At 43.2% G+C, this 24,729-nt stretch overlaps 1 protein-coding gene across 14 annotated transcripts in view; it reads left to right on the top strand.

The window, feature by feature from the left end:
• The window catches only part of SYNE2 (spectrin repeat containing nuclear envelope protein 2), a 392,481-nt gene that overhangs the window by 14,305 nt on the left and 353,447 nt on the right, over positions 1-24,729 (top strand). For 2 of the 14 annotated variants that reach the window (XM_030929909.1, XM_030929911.1), the window contains exon 3: positions 449-469. The exons of the other annotated variants lie outside the window; for them this stretch is intronic. The gene's annotated coding sequence lies outside the window, so the exon portion shown is untranslated. The remainder of the gene's footprint in view (positions 1-448; positions 470-24,729) is intronic. 14 annotated transcript variants of the gene reach the window in all.

Raw genomic sequence — 24,729 nt, 5'->3', positions numbered from 1 at the left:
GCATCTTTGCAAATTATTTATTGGTAGCCATTTTTTTTTTTTTTTGAGACAAAGTTTCACTCTTGTTGTCCAGGCTCAAGTGCAGTGGCATGATCTCAGCGCACTGCAACCTTCGCCCCCCTTCCCTTGCCCCCCATTTCAAGTACTTCTCCTGCCTCAGCCTCCCGAGTAGCTGGGATTACAGGTGCCCACCACCAAGCCCGGCTAATTTTTGTATTTTTAGTAGAGATGGGGTTTCACCATGTTAACCAGGCTGGTCTCAAACTCCTGACTTAAGGAGATCCACCCACCTCAGTCTCCCAAAGTGCTGGGATTACAGTCGTGAGCCACTGTGCCTGGCTGCAAATAGTATTTTTAAGATGAAAAAGTAGGACCTCAGAAGAGACCTGATGTTTAAACATCAATTTTAATTTTAAAGCACTTCTCATTTTTATCTTTTCTCTTTCAGCTCAGAAGAATGGATACGTGAGTGAGTACCCGAGGCAGCGAGCAGGCTGCTCTGTGGGACATTTTTCATCAGTTTCCACCTCAGGCTTTCACTATGAGGAGAGAATAGCTCTTTAACTGGGTGGTTCTCCTTGTTACCTGAAGAGTGTCAAGGGAGTTTCCTTCTCCATTTTATTTCTTTTTTTTTTTTTTTTTTTTGAGACGGAGTCTTGCTCTGTCGCCTGGGCTGGAGTGCAGTGGCCGGATCTCAGCTCACTGCAAGCTCCGCCTCCCGGGTTTAGGCCATTCTCCTGCCTCAGCCTCCGGAGTAGCAGGGACTACAGGCGCCCGCCACCTCACCCGGCTAGTTTTTTGTATTTTTAGTAGAGACGGGGTTTCACCGTGTTAGCCAGGATGGTCTCGATCTCCTGACCTCGTGATCCGCCCGTCTCGGCCTCCCAAAGTGCTGGGATTACAGGCTTGAGCCACCGCGCCCGGCCTCCATTTTATTTCTTAAGTTCTAGTATTCCTTTCTCTTCTGAGCTGCTTGAAAGTTAATGTCCTTTAAGATTTTTCTCTCTTGCTTCTGATGAAATGGAAACATTTGTTTTGGAGTGGGTAAAAACTTAATCTAATAAATCGTGTTTTAGTTCAATTGGAGAGCCCAAAGGGGGCAGAGAGAATGCTGCTCTTTTCCTTACTGTTGTCCCCTTTATTAGATAATGAAATGTGTAATCCTTATGCCAAGCTCATGGATGCAGTTAAAAATTAAGTCTGATCAGACTTTGAATGCCTTTTAAGGAATTTTTGTTATTACAAAAACCGCAGCACGCACACACGCACGCACGCACATGCACACGCACACGTGGGCAAAAGCCCTTCCCCATATTACTTTCATTTTCCATTCTTGCAGTCTCTCTTCCTAGAGATAATTGCTATGGACAATTGTGTGTTTATCTCATTTAAATGTTTCTGACACCTGGGACCTTGGGACTAATTAGGCAAAGTAGCTAGAATTTGACCTTTTTCCTTTTCACCTAGGTATTTGATATCAGGGTTTATTACTGAGATTTCATAACTATGGGTTCTTCCTTTTTTTTTGTTTTATTTTTAAGGCAGGGTCTCACTCTGCTTTCCAGGCTGGAGTACAGTGGCATGATCTCTGCTCACTGCACCTCCTGCCTCCTGAGCTGAAGCAATCCTCTCACATCAGCTTCCTTAGCAGTTGGGACTACAGGTGTGCACCACCATGCCTGGCTAATTTTTGTGTTTTGTGTACAGATGGGGTTTTGCCATGTTACTCAGGCTTGGGTTCTTATTTTTGACTGTGGTTTTGAAACTCCCATAAATACAAAATTTAACTTACTTTAAATGCTGTTAGATCACTTTTCAAATCGCTAACATACCTAGGGTTATAATATAAAGACCTTGTGTATCTCATTTGTTGCTAAACCAGTTCTGTTAATTTATGACACAAATTTGCCAGTTAACTGCAACAGTGGGCAAAAAGCTTCTTTTTCTTTCTTTTTTTCTTTTTTTAGACAGTCTTACTCTTTAGTCCATGCTAGAGTGCAGTGGCATGATTATAGCTCACTGCAGCCTCAAACTCCTGGGCTTGGGTAATCTTCCCACCTGAGTCTCCCAACACAGGCTCATGCCACCACGTGATCCTCCTGCCTCAACCTCCCAAAGGGCTGGGATTGTAGGCATGAACCACCTTGGCTGGCTGGCTTGCTTTCTTTCTCTCTCTCTCTCTTTCTTTCTTTCTTTTTCTTTCTTTCTTTCTCTTTCTTTCTTCTCTCTCTTTCATTCTTCTTCTTTCTTTCTCTCTTTCTCTCTTCTCTCTCTTTCATTCTTTTTATTCTTTTTTTGAGACGGAGTCTTGCTCTGTCATCCAGGCTGGAGTGCAGTGGCGTAATCTTGGCTCACTGCAACCTTCACCTTCCGGGTTCAAGCGATTCTCTTGCCTCATCCTCCTGAGTAGCTGGGACTACAGGAGCATGCCACCACACCCGGCTAGTTTTTGTATTTTTAGTAGAGACAGGGTTTCGCCTTTTTGGACAGGCTGGTGTCGAACTCCTGACCTCAGGTGATCCAGTTGCCTCGGCCTCCCAAGGTGCTGGGATTACAGGCATGAGCCACCACAACTGGCCCTTTCTTTTTCTTTTCTTTTTTTTAAGAGGAGGAAGGGCACAGAAGAACTGAGAATAGAAATTAACATAGGTCAATTTTAGTTTGGTAACTATATTAATCTGTTAACTACTTCATATATTGAATGCTCATATAAATGTGCCAAATTTCTGTACAGAATCATGAGGTAAATGGACTGGGTATATTTTGTCCATTAAGAGGTCTCTTATGGTACTGTTTAAGGACGTGGGTTTTGGAGCCCAACAGACTTGTGTTCAAGCCAGTCTTGCCAGTAACTTGCTGTATGGTTTGGACAAGTTATTTAACCTCTCTGTTTCCTGAAATGAGGTAGATGGTTTCTGTGTTATAGGCTTATAACACAGTGAGGATCAAAGAGATGGTGCATGTAAAGTGTCTGGTACCAACTGAGTACTAAATAAATAAATAACAATTTTTTTTTTGAGAGAGGGTCTCGCTCTGTTGCCAAGGCTGGAGTGTAGTGGCACAATCTCTGTCTTCTGGGCTCAAGCAGTCCTCACATCTCAGTCTCCTGAGGAGCTGAAACTATAGTTGTGTGCCACCATGCCTGGCTAATTTTTAAATTTTCAGTAGAGATGGGATCTCACGATGTTGCCTAGGTTGGTCTTGAATACCTGGGTGCAAGTGATTCTTCTGCCTTGGCCTCCAAGTGCTGGGATGACAACATGAGCTACCACACCCAGCCAGTGATTCTTATTGCTGTTTCATCATTATTATCAAATAGAGAACCTATAATTTTGATCATGTATATTAGAGAATTTACCTGTTCTCACTTTTAAGCTATAACAAAGTAGGTGTCATTGATATTTCACTTTTTTTTGCACTGTAGGTTGTCAAAAGGAATATAGAAATACTGAGGTAAGCTTTTTATAAAAAGTGTAGAGATGGGGTTTAGCTGTGTTGCTGAGGCTGGTCTTGAACTCCTGGGCTCAAGCGATTTTCCCACCTTTGCCTTCCAGAGTGGTGGGATTACAGGTGTGAGCAACTATGCCTGGCCAAAATAAGCATTTTAAAACAGATGCAAATCTTAGTACCTCTCTTTGTTAGCCAGCTTTTTAAGTAAGTTGAAAGAGTTCACCCAAAGAATAACACAGAGATTTTCTTTTGTTTTAGTAGTTCAACATCTCAAGTTCCTTTGTTGTTTCGAGTTTTGTTTCTACTCAGGAAAATGTTATCTAATTTATAAGACATTTTTAAAGGAGTGTTCTAATTGTTCACCAATGGGGAGGAAACAACTTCAGTGGTGTTTCTTGTTGGTTGAGAACATATTATATATATTTTGGGGGCTGAGGATAGATCAGGGATATTTCCACAGGGAAGGATTTGAGAGAAGGAAAAAAATATTTCTTAGAAATCTCAAAACTGTAGTCTCAAATTCTGTGAAAAGAAAATTGAAGAATTTTGTAATCCAAGTCATTGGAGATAAAGGGTCAGAAGGAGTATTTTGTTGTAGGAAGTGTTATCTTCACGAGAAGATCCATAAATCCTAACTGTTTTCATGAGCTAGAAGATATGCTAAAGAAAAAGGAATCTCAGAAGTAGACGGAAACAGGGTTTTTGTTTCTGTTTTGTAAAGACAAGGTCTTGCTTGGTCGCTCAACCTGGTGTTCTTTTTTTTTTTAAGGCCAGATAAATTTCTTTTCTTTTTTTTTTTTTTTGAGACAGAGTTTCGTTCTTGTTGCCCAGGCTGGAGTGCAGTGGTGGGATCTCGGCTCACTGCAACCTTCGCCTCCTGGGTTCAAGTGATTCTCCTGCCTCAGCCTCCCAAGTAGCTGGCATTACGGGTGCTTGCCACCATGCACAGCTATTTTTTGTATTTTTTAGTAGAGACGGGGTTTTACCATGTTGGCCAGGCTGCTGTTGAACTCCTGACCTCAGCTGATCCACCCACCTTGGCCTCCCAAAGTGCTGGGATTACAGGTGTGAGCCACCAGGTCCAGCCCTGTCAGATAAATTTCTTTCTTTCTTTCTTTTTTTTTTTTTTTTTGAGACAGAGTCTCACTCTCGCCAGGCTGGAGTGCAGTGGCGTGATCTCAGCTCACTGCAACCTCTGACTTCCTGGTTCAAGCAATTCTTCTGCCTCAGCCTCCCAAGTAGCTGGGATTACAGGCACGTGCCACCATGCCCAGCTAATTTTTGTATTTTTAGTAGAGACTGGGTTTCACCATGTTGGCCAGGATAGTCTTGATCTCCTCACCTCGTGATCTGCCCGCCTCGGCCTCCCAGAGTGCTGGGATTACAGGTGTGAGCCACCGTGCCAGGCCCCAGATAAATTTCTGATGGAGTCATTGTGCATGTTACAAGCAACAACAAAAGTAATTTAGTATACACAGAAGTGCATTCTGTTCTTTCCCTGAGATGATATGACCTCATATCAGATCTTAAAGTTGTGTCCACAGTATTGGTAAATATGTATCTTTAGGGAAAACTCAGAACAAGTAATTCTGGTTGTTTCTCTTCTGGTGAGAAAGTTCTGCCATGTTTAGAAATGGAATGGAAAGAAGTTTGCAAGCTCTCTAGCAGTCACAAGTGAAACAGGAGCAAAGGGAGGATTTAACAGATTTCATGGTTTGAGATTCTGCTATTTCAAAAATCAAATCTGTTTTTCAGAGACACCCTCTTCTTTTCTTTTCTTTTTCTTCTTCTTTTTCTTTTTGAGATGGAGTCTCACTCTGTCGCCCAGGCTGCCAGGCTGGAGTGTAGTGGTGCAATCTTGGCTTATTGAAACCTCCGCCTCCTGGGTTCAAGCGATTCTCCTGCCTCAGCCTCCCGAGTAGCTGGGACTACCGGTGCCTGGCATCTCGCGTGGCTAATTTTGGATTTTTATTTTTTTGTAGAGACGGGGTTTTACCATGTTGGCCAGGTTGGTGTTGAACTCCTGATCTCAAGTGATCCACGTGCCTTGGCCTCTCAAAGTGCTAGGATTACAGGTGTAAGCCACCATGCCTAACAGAGATACCCTCTATTTTCATAGTTGCTTTTTTTTTTTTTTTTTTTTTTGAGACAGAGTCTTGCTCTGTTGCCCAGGCTGGAGTGCAGTGGCCGGATCTCAGCTCACTGCAAGCTCTGCCTCCTGGGTTTATGCCATTCTCCTGCCTCAGCCTCCCAAGTAGCTGGGACTACAGGCGCCCGCCACTTCGCCCGGCTAGTTTTTTTTTTTGTATTTTTTAGTAGAGACGGGGTTTCACTATGTTAGCCAGGATGGTCTTGATCTCCTGACCTCGAGATCCGCCCGTCTCGGCCTCCCAAAGTGCTGGGATTACAGGCTTGAGCCACCGCGCCCGGCCCTAGTTGCTTGATTCAAATACTTTTCGACATAACAATACCTGTTAAAGAGCTGCATTGCTGGTTGGCATGCTAGAACACACAGCTTTTACATCACACTGCAGTTAATTTTCCAGCCGCTTTTTCTCATCTACTTTGACTTTACTTTTTAAAATTTAAATTTACATTTTTAATTTTACTTTTTTGTCTTTAACCAGTCAGAATGCTAAGATTTGATGGTTAAATAAGACCAAGTATCAAATATTTAGTACGAACTTTCCATTTATCAGTGTGGTTGTGCAGAAATGAATGGTTCTTTGGAGGCAGAGTTAAAGAGAAACACAAACTCAAGAAGGACAGAAGGCCAGGCACGGTGGCTCAAGCCTGTAATCCCAGCACTTTGGGAGGCCGAGACGGGCGGATCACGAGCTCAGGAGATCGAGACCATCCTGGCTAACAAGGTGAAACCCCGTCTCTACTAAAAAATACAGAAAACTAGCCGGGCGAGGTGGCGGGTGCCTGTAGTCCCAGCTACTCGGGAGGCTGAGGCAGGAGAATGGCGTAAACCCGGGAGGCGGAGCTTGCAGTGAGCTGAGATCCGGCCACTGCACTCCAGCCTGGGCGACAGAGCGACACTCCGTCTCAAAAAAAAAAAAAAAAAAAGAAGGGACAGAAAGGAACTAATTTTGGGGAGATTTGAATTAAAAAAAAAAATCCACTAGAACAAGTATTTCCTTAACATTCTAGTATGAAAACCATTATCTAAAGTGGTTAAAAGAGATGTCATTTTTTTTTTTTAATCTTTCAGAGACAGCGTTTCGCCCTGGAAACCCAGCCAACTTTTATGTTCTTTGTAGAAACGGGGTTTCGCCATGTTTCCCAGGCTAGTCTCAAACTCCTGAGCTCAAGCCATCTGCCTGCCTCAGCCTCCCAAAGTATTGGGATTACAGGTGTGAGCCACTGCACCTGGCCAACTTAAATTATATCTATATGTAGATATAGTTTAAAAATTACATAATATTTAAGACCTATGAAAAAGTATAAATGATTATACAGTAAGTGTATGCCTGCTTTAGCATCCTAGGTCAGAAATAAAATATTGCTAATTTGGTTGTGACCTCTTCCTCCTCCCCAGAGGAAGCTGCTATACTGAATTTGGTGTTTATCATGCTTACGTGTTTCTTAACAATTTTGTTGCATATGAATGTTAAGGGTGATTTTCAAAGTATTTCACAGCTGGTAGTGTATGGGCCTGGCCGTGTCAAGTTGTACCACCCTAATATTAGTCCGTTCATGGATCCGTAAGAGATATTTTCAGATTGTATCCAGCTGGGCACAATGGCTCATGCCTGTAATCCAAGCACTTTGGGAGGCTGAGGCAGGCGGATCACGAGGTCAGGAGTTCGAGACCATCCTGGCTAACATAAACTCTGTCTCTACTAAAAATACAAAAAATTAGCCAGGCATGGTGGCACATGCCTGTAATCCCAGTCACTTGGGAGGCTGAGGCAGGAGAATTACTTGAACCTGGGAGGTGGAGGTTGCAGTGTAATCCCAGCCACTTGGGAGGATGAGGCAGGAGAATTACTTGAACCTGGGAGGTGGAGGTTGCAGTGAGCCAAGATGGTGTCACTGCACTCCAGCCTCGAGACAGAGCGAGACTCCGTCTCAAAAAAAAAAAAAAAAGATTGTATCTAATTGACTGAGCATGGTGGCTCACGCCTATAGTCTCAGGACTCTGGGAGGCCGAGGCAAGTGGATCACCTGAGGTCAGGAGTTTGAGACCAGCCCGGCCAATATGGTGAAATCCCAAGTCTACTAAAAACACAAAAATTAACTGGACGTGGTGGCAGTTGCCTGTAATCACTGTTACTTGGGAATCTGAGGCAGGAGGATCGCTTGAAACTGGGAGTCAGACGCTACAGTCACCTAAGATCACATCACTGTACTCCAGCCTGGGCAACAGCATGAGACTCTGCCTCAAAAAAAAAAAATTAATATGTAATTAATATTACAATTTTACTGTATGTTGCACATTCTTCTGCAAGTTGCTTTCTTCCCTCTCAACTGTGAGATTCATCCATGTTGGTATATGTGTAACTCTGATTCATTGATTTTCATTGTTTAGTATTTCATTGTTTGAGTATGTCACAGTTTATCCATTCACTTATTTGTTGGTATTTAGTTTTTTATGTCTCCTTCTAGGACCCACCTGTTCACGTCTTTTACTTACTTTCCTATTGGGTTGTTTGTCTTTTTCTTTTTGATTTGTAGGTCTATTGTTTTTGTAGTTTTCTAGAAATAGTTACTCATTAACATGCACATAAACCACATAATGACAGCTTTGCCTTTCCAATATTACTGGAGCTACATATAGCTACTCACATTTGAAAATGGGTATACTCTAATCAGACTGATGTGAAGTACATAAGTAGAACTGAGTGTTAATATGCTAGTGACTGTAGATATAAACATATTTCTTTATTTAGAATGGATATAACTTGCATTTTTTTTGGTAAAGATTAATTTCCCCATATTTCCGTAGTCATGCAGGTGAGGGTGTGGACCCTACAGTACTCTAAAGTGTGAGTACTTACCTTTGTAAGAAATCATAAGATTCTAATTTTTGTCTCCACTAACTACATAAAGCAGGATAATGGTTGGCACCATTGCTTCCTCATTGAACTGTGGACGGGTCTCAGCATGCAAAGGAAGTAGAAAGTGAATGGGAGGATGGCGGCTGTTGCTCAGAAGTTCTTTCCATAATTTGATTTATTTACACTGTTCAGGTTGTTCATGGCTTGGTTCTTCCTCCCTTTTTCCTCCAGTGAACGGTGACTTGACAGAGGTATGTGGGAGGCTGCTTGTTCTCTTGTTGGCTGCTTGTATTTGCTTTCTGGAAGGTTATTGTTTTCAAGGATCTTAAGCACCAGGATTAGGACAGTTAAACCATTTGTTAGCTTGGAAAATGTCATCTTCCTCTTTATCCTGCTGTCCTGGCTGTGTGCTTCCTTCTCTCCCTTCCTGTATTTCTCTTCCTTACAGATTGCTTGCATTACGTTTCTGTGAGATGTCTGTCTGAGTATTTAACATTTTGTTCATTGTAGTTCTTTAAAACCTTCTTACAGTTGCACAAAAAGACATAAACATTTAAAAATATGTTTGGTACTGGAGGTTGCCTTTTCCTGGAGCATTGCATCTGATTTCCTTGTTATCAGTAGACTAAATACTACTGAATGCTGTGTCTCTCACTGCCTGCCCTCCACTCCACTGTCTCTGCTCCCCACCTCCTGGCTCTGCAGACCTCTTTTGTTGTTGAGAGCTAACAAAGTACCATAATTTGCTAGATGTTGCAGGAAGATGACAGGCCAAGGGGTTCCAGGAAGGATTCCTATGTAACCTGCCTGAACTCTCTTATCTTTAAAATTGCCACCTAACTAGCCTTGTGTCTCTTGGGAATAGCCAGAACTTTAGAGTTAAGAATGTTGTTCAAAAGAAAGATGTTTATTTTTAGAGGCAGAAAATATTTTGAGCCTATTTGCCGTAACTGCTTTTTTTTTTTTTTTTTTTTTTTTTTTTGAGACGGAGTCTGGCTCTGTCACCCAGGCTGGAGTGCGGTGGCCGGATCTCAGCTCACTGCAAGCTCCGCCTCCCAGGTTCACGCCATTCTCCTGCCTCCGCCTCCCAAGTAGCTGGGACTACAGGTGCCCGCCTCGTCGCCCGGCTAGTTTTTTGTATTCTTTAGTAGAGACGGGGTTTCAGCCGTATTAGCCAGGATGGTCTCGATCTCCTGACCTTGTGATCCGGAGGCCCGTCTCGGCCTCCCAAAGTGCTGGGATTACAGGCTTGAGCCACCGCGCCCGGCCTGCTTTTTTTAAGAAACAAAAACGAATGGACTTTACAAGTGGGTAACCTCAAAGGGAAAACAAAAATCTTGCAAGATGATTTAGCAATATATAAAAGTTTAGAAAACAAGCTTCATTAAGTAACTTTTTATGTTTGCTTAATCAAAATTAATATTACTGTAATTATTCTGAAGTTCTCTTTTTCCTTGCATTTCTTACCAAATAACCTGATTTAATGACATAAAAAATAAAAAATGTCAAAGAGGAAAAGTATTTAAAGGCATTTTGTTGTTGGTACAAAGGGTGTGGTGTTATCACTAGGAGACAAGCAGAGTTCTCAGAGATGGTGTCATCTAAATTAATTTTATCTTCTTCATGATCACATGGATAAAAAAAAATTCAAACCTCTGATTTTTTTTTTTTTTTAAATGGGGCATTGCTGTGTTGTCCAGGCTGGAGTGCGGTGGCTACTCACAGGCGTGATCATGGTGCACTAAGCTTTAAACCCGTGGGCTCAAGTGATCCTCCTGCCTCAGCCTCCCAAGTAGCTGGGACTACAGGTGTACACCACTGTGCCATACTTTCAAGTCTTTGATTTTTAAGGAATCCTGATTTTATTTTAGCAGGATAATTTTTACTTTATGAGGCCCAGTTTCTTGTAATGATGTAGCATGTGATACAGATAAAAATCAAAGACCAGAGCTAATAGAACGGCCCTTCCTTCTCATAGCATCTTTATGAACCGTTGTGAGTAAAGATGATTCCCAAAATCCTTTACAGATACTAAGTTCTATTTAAAGATTCACAATAACAATGACAACATTTTAGGGCTCTCTTCCAACACCATCACTTCCTCCTTCTCCTGGGAAGTTAAGCTTGGGGTGGAGGAGGTGCAGTGGTATTCCTGGACTAGCACGTCCATGCTGTTGCCTGCTTTTGGAAACACAGACCTTTATGTGACACTGAGCAATGGGATTGGTGATGTAGAAATACGTTGATGGAGACTAACAGAATAGAAAAAAAATGAAGTAACACTTGTCAACCTCAGCCAGTCATGGGAGGAAGTGCCCTCACTTATTAAACAGTAACAAATAAAACGTTTGAAATGCCGATATTTATAGTAAATTGCATTTTCTGTCTTTTGGCATGAATCTTAAGAGGTATATTTGAGGGACAACAGTGTATGGGCCAAAGGGAGGCTTCACTGCCCAGGTGGAAGAGCTCGCTCTTGCCCTCTGCAGGGCTCCAAGGCTCCCAGACCAGTGACTTGATGCCAGAAACCCCAGGGCAGAAGGGAGACTGGCCAAAGTGCATATTGCAAGGGGTGCATCTTAAAGGCCCCTCTGACTGACTTTGCTCTACTCTAGGGAGGTCTGTGGACCAGGATCACCCAAGTGATTCCAGTTTAAACTGTGATGGACCTGTTTTATGAAGGTACAGGTATGAATTTGGTGGCTATGGATTGAGCTACTTGTTTAGAACATTTAATTGGCCGGGTGTGGTGGCTCACGCTTGTAATCCTAGCACTTTGGAAGGGTGAGATGGGAGGATTGCTTGAGCCAAGGAGTTTGAGATCAGCCTGGACAGCACAGCGAGACCCTATCTCTACAAAAATTAGAAGAAAAAGTTAGTGGGGTGTGGTGGCACACGCCTGTAATTCCAGCCACTTGGGAGGCTGAGGTGGGAGGATCGCTGGAGCCAGAAGTTCAAGGCTGTAGTAAGCTATGATCATACTACTAAACTCCAGCCTGGGTGACAGAGCAAGACCCTGTCTCAAAAAATAAACAAAATCTTATTTAATTATAGTAGTGGATACCATTATATAATTTTTAATAAAAAAAAAAGCAACAAGCAAATATGTTCCTTTTTTTTTTTTTTTTTTTTTTTTTTGAGACGGAGTCTTACTCTGTCGCCCAGGCTGGAGTGCAGTGGCGCAATCTTGGCTCACTGCAAGCTCTGCCTCCCGGGTTCACGCCATTCTCCTGCCTCAGCCTCCCGAGTAGCTGGGGCTACAGGCTCTTACCACCATGCCCGGCTAATTTTTTATATTTTTAGTAGAGACGGGGTTTCACCATGTTAGCCACGATGGTCTCAATCTCCTGACCTCGTGATCCGCCCACTTCGGCCTCCGAAAGTGCTGAGATTACAGGCATGAACCACTGCACCTCACCCTCAAATATGTTCCTTTTAACTGCATTGCTAATCTTATCAAATAAACTGAGAGAATACAGTGAGTTGTTCAAAGCCTCCCAGTGAGTCAGGGAACAAATAAGACATCAGAAACCACTGTCCCTGGATACCCAGACTGTTACTTAGTCCAACAGACCTGTTATTGAGGATTAACATCCACTCAGAGCCAGAAATAGACCAATTGAGACTAAATCAGTTTTGATTGTTGGTCTCTAAGGATGAAGGGATGAGGGATACATTAATTTGCTGGGCAATTGATTTTCCCTTGGGATAAGAGAAAAACAAGACCAAAATTGTCAGTCATCAAAAATGGCACAGCCACTTTCGTTAATAAATTATGTTTGGGTTTGGAAAACTTCCAGCCCTATAAATAGATTATGGGAAGCCTTCAGGGAGAGAAAAAAAGATGCACCATGACTGCATTTAAAAAAAATAGCAGGCCCATTGAACTTGGAGAAAAAAAATTAGAGGCCTATAACCTAGAACTTTGGTCAAAATAGGAACTGTGATTAATAGCTGAAACTTTACTTTCTAAGTTTGTTACCACTCACTTCCAAGTTTAGAAGGGATAGGTCAAAAGTTTAGCAGGAGGATTTTTGGGAACGATTTGTACAAACAGGAGATTTCTGAGCAGTTCCATTTTTCTTGCTGAGAGGTGGTTAATTTGGTTACTCACATTCTCATATTTTGCCGTAGTAGAGATTAAGAAAACCACTGGAGTGGAAATGAGAACCATCTCCACATTTTAATATTGTGATTGAAATAGAATTATGGAATGCTTCTGAAGATCTACACTGTTGTAAAGTGACACCGTTCTGATTTTCTGGGCTTCTCATAGGAATGTTGATAAAGTCAGCAAGTGGAGCTTGCTGTTTGTGTGTGTGTGTGTGTGTGTGTGTGTGTGTGTGTGTGTGTGTGTGTATATATATATATATTATTATTATTATTTTTTGAGACGGAGTCTTGTTCTGTCCCCCAGGCTGGAGTGCAGTGGTGCGATCTCAGCTCACTGCAAGCTCCGCCTTCTGGGTTCACGCCATTCTCCTGCCTCAGCCTCCTGAGTAGCTGGTACTACAGGCGCCTGCCACCATGCCTGGCTAATTTTTTGTATTTTTAGTAGAGACAGGATTTCACCCTGTTAGCCAGGATGGCCTCGCTCTCCTGATCCACCCGCCTCGGCCTCCCAAAGTGCTGGGATTACAGGCTTAAGCCACCGCGCCCGGTCTTGGAGCTTGGTATTCAACAGCGGAGTTGGGGATCAAAGGGGCGTTATCTTTCATGAGTATATGTGTTCCCTATGTGTGTGTTCTTTGCTTTCTTATTCTCTGTGTCTGTGTCTTTTTCCCTGTGTTTCCCTGACAGTTCTACTTTATGACTGTCTATAAGGTGTGGTGGTCTGTATTTTATAGTCAAGGTCATTTGCATTAGTTACACTTTTTTTTTTTTAAATTGAAACTTTTTTTTGAGACAGGGTCTCATTCTGTTACCCAGGCTGGAGTGCAATGGCATCATCACAGCACATTGCAGCCTTGACCTCCTGGGCTCAAGTGATCCTCCCACCTTGTCCTCCCTTGAGTAGCTGGGACTACTGGTGTGTGCCACCGCACCTTGTTAATTCTTTTTTTTTTTTTTTTTTTTGGTAGAGATGAGGTCTTACTGTGTTACCCAGGCTGGTGTCAAACTCCTGGCCTCAAGTGATCCACCTGCCTTGGCCTCCCAAAGTGCTAGGATTACAGGCTTGAGCCATCACACCCAGCCTAGCATGGTGTTCTTTGGATGGTGAGTGGGTGGGTGAATAATAAATGGCACCTGTGGCAACATGATCGTGATCTCCACCCTGTGAGGCTGGCGTGTCTAGATCTCCTTGGCCTGTACTTGGTACACCCACACAACCCGATAAAGCCGGTAGCCCTGGTAAGAGGCTTGCCTGTGGAGGCAGTGAACACCTTTACGGGGAGCTGGGGAGGATTGCTTGATTGTCTAGAGAAGTTGGTTAATGTCTCATATTTAGGGCCACACAAGAATCAAGACAATCATTTGCTGACAGTCATTCTCCCTGGATTCTGGTCATTTTGTTTCTGCTGCTGAAGCCCCCTTTTATTTTTTTTCTGTATTTTTATTTATTTATTTTTTTGAGACAGAGTCTCACTCTGTTACCCAGGCTAGAGTGCAGTGGTGCGATCTCAACTCACTGCAGCTTTCACCTCCCAGGTTGAAGCAATTCTCCTGCCTCAGCCTCCTGAGTAGCTGGGATTACAGGCGTCTGCCATCAGTCCCGGTTAAATTTTGTATTTTTAGTAGGGATGAGGTTTCATCATGTTGGCCAGTCTTTTCTCGAACTCTCCTGACCTCAGGTGATCCATCTGCCTCGGCCTCCCAAAGCGTTGGAATTACAGGCGTGAGCCACTGTGCTCGGCTTGAAGCCTCTTTTAAAAGCAGTGATCAAAAAAGAAAAAAATCTAGGCATAACTCTTAAATATCTGACTGAAGCCATTAAATGATACAGTTTGGACAGTGTGGTAGCTCATGCCTTGATCCCAGTGCTTTGGGAGGCTGAGGTGGGAGGCTTGCTTGAGGCCAAGACCAGACTGGGCAACATAGCAAGACCCTGTCTTTACCAAAAAAAGGTCAGTGGGGTGTGGTGGTATGTGCTAAGGAGTTTAAAGGAGCACAAACTGCCTCATGAGCCAAGAAGACTAATGGGAGAAACTGAAGAACCATACCATGATCACCCCAACCTTGAGTTGGGCTAATTTATCTCAATAACAAAAGACATTGAAAAGTCTCCTTTTGTGCAAGTTTTATCAGAAGATTGATTTAAAAACCTTTTTTGTTGTTGTAGAAGATGACTCCCTTAGCAAGGCAGGAAAAGAAGACTCAACCCTCTGAAAATTAACCTCTGTGCATTCTTCACTAGAGTCAGCCCCAGTGAACCTGAACTGTGGGTAGACGAAGGAGTCAGGCACAGATCCAGGCCATGAATTCTTGGGAGAAGCAGTCGGAGCCCACAAAGAGTCTCCATCTCCTGAATTCTGACTGTTACCATAAATAGTGGGCAGCTGTTCATTTCTTCCAGTAAAGGCCCAGGTGGCCGGTGTATCCTATAAAGGAAGCTGGGAAGGTGGGAAAGCCGATCTGGCTGACCGTTAATTGTGCACAGATAGAGAAGGGAGAGCGGTAATATGTAACTTTCGTAAGGAACAAAGGGGCTTCCAAAAGTTCACTTGCTCCAGCCTGAGACAAAGAAGGAAAAATAAATCTGTTCAGATAAATAAGCAACAGAGGACAAAAGTATTTTTGTGTTTTCCCTTTGGTATCCACAGATAGCATATTTTACAAATACCACAAGATTAAATTCTTCAATTAGTCTGAAAAAGCAACACAAGAGAATTCAACAAATGAGCCAGGGTTATAGTGGGGATACTTAGGTTTATAGCACCAACCAGCAAAGGACATCACAGTGGCATAGAAATTAAATCTCTAAGCTTAGGTTTATTCTTTTTATTAACCACAAGTCACATTCTTAAGAAAACATTTTCTTCTCTGGTTACGTTTTATTTTATGGATGAGAGCTTTCTAAATTTTATTTTATTTATTATTTCACTTGATGGAAGGGATGTGACAAAGGTTGACGTTAAGTGGTTTTATTTATTTATTTATTTATTTAATTTTTTCGAGACAGGGTCTCATTCTGTTGCCCAGACTGGAGTGTAGTAGCATGATCTCAGCTCACCTCAACCTCCGTCTCCCAAGCTCAGGTGATTCTCCTGCCTCAGCCTCTCGAGTAGCTGCGATTACAGGTGTGCGCTGCTGCGATTACAGGTGTGCGCTGCCACCGCCTGGCTAATGTTTGTATTTTTAGTAGAGACAGGGTTTTACCATGTTGGCCAGGGTGGTCTTGAACTCGTGACCTCAAATTATCCACTCGCCTCGGCCTCCCAAAGTGCTGGGATTACAGGTATGAGCCACCATGCCTGGCTGAAGTGGTTTTAAAAAATGTGTGTGGGTTACATATTTTTCATTTAGAAGATGAGGTAGCAATAATGCTAAAAGACTTCGACTAAGAATTCTATGTTAAAAAAAAAAGAATTCTATGTTACATCAACTACCACAACTATTTTTATTTTTATTTTTGTCCTTTATCTTTTAATGGTTGTTTATATGCATATATATTTATATGGTTACATTCCTATTGAATATCGACATTGGATTCTGTTGACCTTAGTATTTTCTTATTTAATATTTTCTATAGTCTTTAATTTTTTTTTTTTTTTTTAAAGCTAGGGTCTCACTCTGGTGCCCAGGCTGGAGTATAGTGGTGTAATCATGGCCCACTGCAGCCTTGGCTTCCTGGTCTCAAGCAGTCCTCTAGGCTAAGCTGCCCAAGTAGCTGAGACTACAGGCATGTGCCACCGTGACTCGCTAATTAAAAAAAAAAATTTTTTTTTTTTTTTTTTTGAGACGGAGTCTCGCTCTCTCTCCCAGGCTGGAGTGCAGTGGTGCGATCTCAGCTCACTGCAACCTCTCTCTCCCAAGTTCAAGCAATTTTTCTGCCTCAGCCTCCTGAGTAGCTGGGATTACAGGAATGCACTACCACACCCGGCTAATTTTTTTGTACTTTTAATAGAGATAGGGTTTCACCATATTGGCCAGGCTGGTCTCAAACTCCTGACCTTGTGATCTGCCTGCCTCGACCTCCCAAAGTGCTGGGATTACAGGTGTGAGCCAATGTGCCCGGCAATTTTTTTTTTTTTTTTTTTTTTTTTTTTTTTGAGGCAGAGTCTCACTCTGTCGTCGGGGCTGGGGTGCAGTGGCCGGATCTCAGCTCACTGCAAGCTCCGCCTCCCGGGTTTACGCCATTCTCCTGCCTCAGCCTCCCAAGTAGCTGGGACTACAGGCGCCCGCCACTTCGCCCGGCTAGTTTTTGTATTTTTAGTAGAGACGGGGTTTCACCGTGTTAGCCAGGATGGTCTCGATCTCCTGACCTCGTGATCCGCCCATCTCGGCCTCCCAAAGTGCTGGGATTACAGGCTTGAGCCACCGCGCCCGGCCGTGCCCGGCAATTTTTTATTTATTTATTTTTTTAGAGACAGGTTTTCTCTATGTTTGCTAGGCTGGTCCTGAACTCCTGGACTCAAGCAGTCTGCCCACCTGGGCTTCCCAAAATGTTGGGATTGTAGGTGTGAGCCACCATACCCAGCCAAAGGAAACTTTTATGTTTTTGAATTACCTGTGAAGCTATTACCAGGATGATTGTTTGTCTTCAGTTACTTTGTGGGATATTGCTATAGAATAAAAATTTGGGCCAGGCACAGTGGCTCACGGCTGTAATCCTAGCACTTTGGGAGGATTGTTTGAAGACAGGAGTTTGAGACCAGCCTAGGCAACACAGTGAGACCCTGTCTCTGCAATAAACAAAACAATCTGATCTTTTGAGTTAGGGATATAATACAGATTAATTTATGTGTCATATATTTTTATATATACTTATATAAATGTATATTTATGGATAACTTTATACTTATATAAATATATAATTGTAAGTATAATTTTTAAAGAATTGGAAAAAAATCCAAATTAATTTCTGTCTTAGTTAATTAATCTGCCACATCAGGAATCTGTTGCTTCATTTCATGTGGATGTCCAGTGGATAAGATGTTGCTTATTCAAAACCACTCAAAGAAACACAAGCTTTGCATAGCTTTAGTAATATGGCCTTGCAGAAACCATTAGAACAATGGCACTATTACCGATGTTTGTTATTGGAAACTAACATATTTCTGATTGACCAGCCAGATAGACTATTGAATTATGGAGACCGTTAGCCTTATGGGAATTTTATTCCTCTTTAGAATAGTGTTTGAAAGGAAGAGTTTATAATCCAAGCATTTCACTGAGGAGAGATAATAAGGCCTATAACCCTGCTGCAGTTTACAGTTTATTGGTCATGCTTTGTGTGAATTATTTGAGACTTCTAGCAAGCCCTGTGATGCAGGTGGAGCCGTAGATCCTTGTGTAACAGCAGAGGAAGTGGAAGCTCAGCCACCTGCTTGTGGTCACGGTATGGGTACACAGAAGAGGGGATGAGAAGCAGTCAGCTCTTTGCATCCTGACAAATGTCAACTTGAACAATGTCATCATTAGGATGAATTAGTGAGCAGCTAAAATTCCATTTATGGTTTTAATTAGAGATGAGTATACTAATTGATATTAATAATGATGTTAAATCACCAAAGAGAACTTAAAACATATTCCATATATTGTATTTAGCAGGTCAAGAAATTTCTATCACTCTTGATTAAAAACAAATAGTCATGTTACTGAATGAGTAACATGTGGAGGCCGGGTGAGCGGTGACTCACAACAGTAATCCCAGCACTTTGAGAGGCTAAGGTGAAAGGATCGCTTGAGTCCAGGAGTTCGAAACCAGCCTGGATAACATAGGGAGACCTCCTCTCTATACAAAGTTAAATAACATAGGGAGACCTCGTCTCTACACAAAGTTAAAAAAAAAAATTATTTGGGTGTAGTGTCACACACCTGTGGACCCAGCTACTTGGGAGGCTGAGGTGGGAGGATTGATTAAAAACAAATAGTCATGTTACTGAATGAGTAACATGTGGAGCCTGGGTAAGCAGTGGCTTACACCAGTAATCCCAGCACTTTGAGAGGCCGAGGTAAAAGGATCACTGCAGTCCAGGAGTTTGCGACCAGCCGGATAACATAGGGAGACCTCATCTCTACACAAAGTTAAAAAAAAAAAAAAAAAAAAATTAGCTGGGTGTGGTGTCACATGCCTGTGGTCCCAGCTACTTGGGAGGCTGAGGTGGGAGGATTGCTTGAGTCTGGGATATTGAGGCTGCAGTGAGCTATGATGGTGCCACTGCACTCCAGCCTATGTGACAGAGTGGGCCTCTATCTCAAAAAAAAAAAAAAAAAAAAAAAACAAAAAACAATTATTTGTGGAAAAGTTACTTATCCTGATCATCTCATTTTGGTATTATATGAAATAGAGGTTGAGACTGTGGACTCAGGATGGAGTTCAGAGACACAGTGGCTCTTAGAATAAAGCACTTTTACTTCCATGAGCCTTGATTTCATCTATAAATTGTTGATATGGTTAGTATCTATGTCAGAGAAGTTTTATGAGGATTAAATGACATAATGTATATAAATGCTTAGTGCATAGCAAGCACTTTTTTTTTTTAAAGGAATTAGGTGGTATTTATTGCAAATATGCTTCTTTATTCTTTTACATTTTATTTATTTATTTATTTATTATTTCTTTATTTATTTTTGAGATGGAACCTTGCTCTGTCTCCCAGGCTGGAGTGCAGTAGCGTGATCTAGGCTCTCTGCAACCTCTGCCTCCCGGGTTTAAGTGATTCTCCTACCTCAGCCTCCTGAGTAGCTGGGACTACAGGCACACACCACCACACCTAGCTGATTTTTGTATTTTTAGTAGAGATGTGGTTTTGCCATGTTGACTAGGCTGGTCTTGAACTCCTGATGTCAAGTGATCCCCCTGCCTTGGCCTCCCAAAGTGCTAGGATTACAGGCGTGACCCACCACACCTGGCCTGTTTATTCATTTATTAAAGTCAGGGTCTCGCTCTGTTACCCAGGCTGGAGTGCAGTGGTGCAAATCATGGCTCACTGCAGCCTCAATCACCAGGCTCAGATGAGCCTCCTACCTCAGCCTCCCAGGGAACTGGGACTGCGTGCACCTCCACACCTGGGTAACTTTTTTTGGTGTTTTTTTTTTTTTTGTAGAGATGGGGTTTTGTTATGTTGTCCAGGCTGATCTTGAACTCCTGGGCTCAAGAAATCCTCCCACCTTGGTCTCCCAAAGTGCTGAGATTACAAGTGTGCACCACTGCGCCCAGCCTTTATTGTACTCTTGATGTGAGGAAATGCCTGTAAATCAAGGCTGAAAATACAAAAAAAAAAAAAAAAAAAATTATGTTGGATGATAAATTCCCTCCTCTACAGGGGTAATTTGAATTTGGGAAAAATTGTTCCAGACACAAGCTTGAAGTTTTCTGAACTAAAATATAAATGTAGCCTTGGTTATATTGCTTATAATACAGAAGCTGGCAAACTTTTTTTTTTTTTGCATGGGTGTGAGGGGAGTTGGGGAAGTGTGAACTCTTTTTGAAATGAAAAAATATATTATGCTCTCAGGAAGAGATTTTTTTGTGTGTGCAGAATCATTGAGTGGTGATGGGTGACCCAGGGAGAGCTGAGAGGTGGGCCCTTGGTGTGGCCCAGGAGATGAAGGAAAGCCGCTCAGGGCAAAGCTTAGAGGGGAGCCACAGCCAGAATGTCAGGGTCAGAGGGGCACCCTAAGCTTCTTTCCCCTCCTGGAGTATTGAGGGTAAGTGAAATGGAGAAAGCAGGCCCTATCGTAGACGACAGTGGAGAAGGTGGAATTTGTAGACTTCGAGAGCGGGCCAGTGCTGCTACAGAAGCCTTCCGGGGATACTTGGAGCAGTTTCAGTGACATGACCTGAGTCCTGTACGAAAGGCTTTTCTTCTGAAGACAGAAAAACTAAGAAAAGGGTAAAGGTAGGAGATACTCGTTGAGAGTGCTTAATGATTCTGTCCGTCTATCTCTCCATTAACTCCTTGCACATCCCCTTGGTACCTACTTTGCATCACACTTGATGTTTGAAACTGGATGCAAAGAAGAAAGTGATACTGTAAAGAGCTTAGGGTGCAGTGAGGTCTCAGACACGGAGATGTGTCTGAGACAAGCGTGGTAGATATGCTGAGATTGTGGCATGGGGTATGTAGTGGGCACCAAGGTCGATCACCTCACTCTGCCTGGGTCAGTTGGAGTTGTCTGCGTGGATGGGATAGGCGAGACTGTGTGTGCAAAGATGGGAAGGTGAGAGAGAACCTGGGGCCTTAAAGATGGCTTCAATTCTTTGGCCATGTTTGTAGGCTTAGGGCCTACGTGAGAGTGTCAAAAGACAGGGATGAAATAGGAAGGCCCCAGATGTTGAATTTTTTTTTTTTTTTTGAGACGGAGTCTCGCTCTGTCGCCCAGGCTGGAGTGCAGTGGCCGGATCTCAGCTCACTGCAAGCTCCGCCTCCCGGGTTTACGCCATTCTCCTGCCTCAGCCTCCCGAGTAGCTGGGACTACAGGCGCCCGCCACCACGCCCGGCTAGTTTTTTGTATTTTTTAGTAGAGACGGGGTTTCACTGTGTTAGCCAGGATGGTCTCGATCTCCTGACCTCGTGATCCGCCCGTCTCGGCCTCCCAAAGTGCTGGGATTACAGGCTTGAGCCACCGCGCCCGGCCGATGTTGAATTTTAAATGCAGTTGATAGGAAGCCTTTGAAATATTTTAAGCAGAGAAGTAGCCAGAGCAGTGGTTTTCAGAGCTTAATGTGATGGATGCTGTGGTGTACTGTCCAGATTCGCTTCCAAGAAAGACTCAATGCCCAGCCTCTTGGGAGTGACCCCTTTAGCCATTGCCTCAGCTGCAGTGAACCACCTTACTCAAAGGAGGGAGGTGGAGGGTCCCACATCCAGGGACTAATGAGGTGGGAGTAGGAAGGTTGAGCCATCTAGGCCCAACTTAGGACAACTCTGAGAGCCCTGTTCCCTCCAGAGCTCACCATGGGGTTGGTAGAGGCCATTATTGAGCCTGCTTTGCATCTCAGCTTTCTCCTCTGCCCACTCCTGCTTCCTTCTCTACTCCAGCAATCTGGGCCTTTCTCACTGTCTCTTTCAGTGAAGTTGGCAAGGCTCTATTTGGTGTCCCTTGATGTACTTAGGGCTGGCAATTGTTTGCAGGTGGGGAGCACAGACAATCATGGGGCTCACCTTGTCCATTTACCTTCTCTGAAGGATGACACTCTTGCATTGCCTGTTGTAGCCTCAACATAATTGTTTCCTGTATTTTTTCCAATTTTCTAATTGTTTACAGAAAAACGTTAATTCTGGACCCTGTGACTCCCAAATGGCCAGAGCTGAAGTTACTTGTTCTGTTTTTAATTTCAATATATATTTTTTGAGACAGGGTCTTGCTCTGTCACCCAGGCTGGTCTTCAGTGGTGTGATCATAGCTCACTGCAGCCTCAAACTCCTGGGTTCAAGCAGTCCTACCTCAGCATCCTGAGTGAACTTGTTTTATTTTGAATATGTTGAACTGGGAGATGTTGAGGTAGTTATGCTGCTAGCTATATACGCATTCAACAATATTCAGCTTGCATTTATTGACTGTTTGCTGTGTGCCAGGTTTTCGATTAGGTACCAGGGTCATCGAAATGAAGGATAGTAGTCCTTCCCCATGGGGAGTCTAATGAATACTTAATTGAAGCTGAGGGAGACATCTCGAGAATATGCGAGCTAAATAGATGCTGATTTTCTTTTTTTTTTTTTTTTTTTTTTTGTTTTTTGTTTTTTGTTTTTTGTGAGACGGAGTCTGGCTCTGTCGCCCAGGCTGGAGTGCGGTGGCCGGATCTCAGCTCACTGCAAGCTCCGCCTCCCAGGTTCAGGCCATTCTCCTGCCTCCGCCTCCCAAGTAGCTGGGACTACAGGCGCCCGCCTCGTCGCCCGGCTAGTTTTTTGTATTCTTTAGTAGAGACGGGGTTTCACCGTATTAGCCAGGATGGTCTTGATCTCCTGACCTTGTGATCCGCCCGTCTCGGCCTCCCAAAGTGCTGGGATTACAGGCTTGAGCCACCGCGGATGCTGATTTTCTTAATTGGACGCGGCCTCCCTCCCTCCCTCGTTTGCCAGTATGGGATCTTGTTTTATAGTGGAGGGCTTGAGCCCTACACCACCTGTGTTGTGCTAACACAGATAATGATGCCATTTCACAGAGTGAAAGTAGTTTTAACATCCTTACTGCTCGTTTTTCAAACAGGATTCAAAATGCACTGTTGGGTGGACTCACTACCTACAAAAACATACATACAGGGAAACACACACACAAACTTATCACCTCTGTTTACTATCTTTGGCCCAGGAGTGAGGACACAAATGCACCAACAGGAAGATGTGTGCTTAGGTAACTGAGAGCTAATGGTCCTTATTTTTTCTTTTGGCTTTATGATCTTCAGCTTGGTAATGACTTTTTATTAGAATAGTTGATTATAATTTATATAAGACAGGGTGAAATGCGTGCTTTGTTATCCACTTGTTTATTATGTGGAATTTTCTTCCTTTTTTTAAATCATAGGCTTTGATTTTAAGAGGAAGGTAGAACAATGTAAGTTTAAGAATACATTGTGTGATTATTTGGTGCGAAGTCAATTATTAGGTGTACAGTTTATCTACTGGATGTATATCAATTTTATATTTTGTAATTAGATGTCTCAACTGACAGAATTTATCTTGTACTTATTGGAGTAGTAGCCTTATTAATTTTGTGTTTTAAATGATACGGACTGTTCATTCTCTTTTGAGGTGGAGTCTTGCTCTGTCGCCCAGGCTGGAGTGCAATGGTGCAATCTCGGCTCTCTGCAACCTCTTCCTTCTGGGTTCAAGTGATTCTCCTGCCTCAGCCTCCCGAGTAGCTGGGACTACAGGTGCGCTCCACCATGCCTGGCTAATTTTTGTATTTTTAGTAGCGACAGAGTTTCACCATGTTGAACGGACTGGTCTCAAACTCCTGGTACCAGGTGATCCACCGGCCTCAGCCTCCCAAAGTGTTGGGATTACAGGCGTGAGCCACTGCCTGGCCATCATTACTAATTAAAGAATTAGTAATGAATTTATAAAGAAAAAAAGAATTTGTGACCAGGAATGGTGTCTCACACCTGTAATCCCAGCAGGGAGGCCAAGATGGCTAGATCACAAGGTCAAGAGATCAAGACTGTCCTGGCCAACACAGTGAAACCCCATCTTTACTAATAAATACAGAAATTAGCTGGGCGTGGTGGCCTGTGCCTGTAGTCCCATCTACTGAGGAGGCTGAGGCAGGAGAGTTGCTTGAACTGGGGAGGCGGAGGTTGCAGTGAGCCGAGATCGTACCACTGCACTCCAGCCAGGCAACAGAGCGAGACTCCATCTCAAAAAAAAAAAAAAAAAGAAAAAAAGAATTTGTAAAGAAACCCTAAATGGATGGAAATAATAATCATTTGGAGAAAGAAATGACATTTTTGACATTTTTCAATACTAAAGAGAATTTTCCCTCTAGTTTCCATACTGTCAGAGAACATCACTTAACTTTTCCAGTAGGAAGCCAGGTCTGAACTGATCCTACACCCTCTGTGGTTCCCTGGGGAACGTGTTCAGCCTGTGGCTGTGGAAGAGAGAGCCCAGCTGATTGTCCATCAGGAGGATCCAGAGCCACTACCCTCACCCAGGCCTCACTGACATTGCCAGCCAGACTGAAGATGTATCACAACCCAGAAGAACTTAGTAACTGAACTGGAAGATATGTAACTTCTAGAGCAGCAAGAAACTGTTTTTTTTTCTTTTTCTCATTCCTGATGTTTGAAATATGCTTTAATATTGGTGAGATGGTTGGACTTGGTGCTTTTGTGGACTACTGTAAGTACTGTTTTTTTTTTTTTTTTTTTTTTTTTGAGGCAGTCTCGCTCTTTCATCTAGGCTGGAGTGCATTGGTGCCATCTTGGCTCACTGCAGCCTCCGCCTCCTGGGTTCAAGCAATTCTCCTGCCTCAGCTTCCTAAGTAGCTGGGATTATAGGAGTGTGCCACCATGCCTGGCTAATTTTTATATTTTTTGCAGAGATGGAGTTTCACCGTGTTGGCCAGGCTTGTCTTGAATTCCCGACCTCAAGTGATCTGCCTGCCTTGGCCTCCCAAAGTGCTGGGATTACAGGCGTGAGCCACCATACCTGGCTGAGTCCTGGTT

The sequence above is a fragment of the Rhinopithecus roxellana genome, chromosome 5 (assembly GCF_007565055.1).
Source record: "Rhinopithecus roxellana isolate Shanxi Qingling chromosome 5, ASM756505v1, whole genome shotgun sequence".
Lineage (NCBI taxonomy): Eukaryota > Metazoa > Chordata > Mammalia > Primates > Cercopithecidae > Rhinopithecus > Rhinopithecus roxellana.
This window is presented reverse-complemented; position numbering and strand designations above follow the sequence as displayed.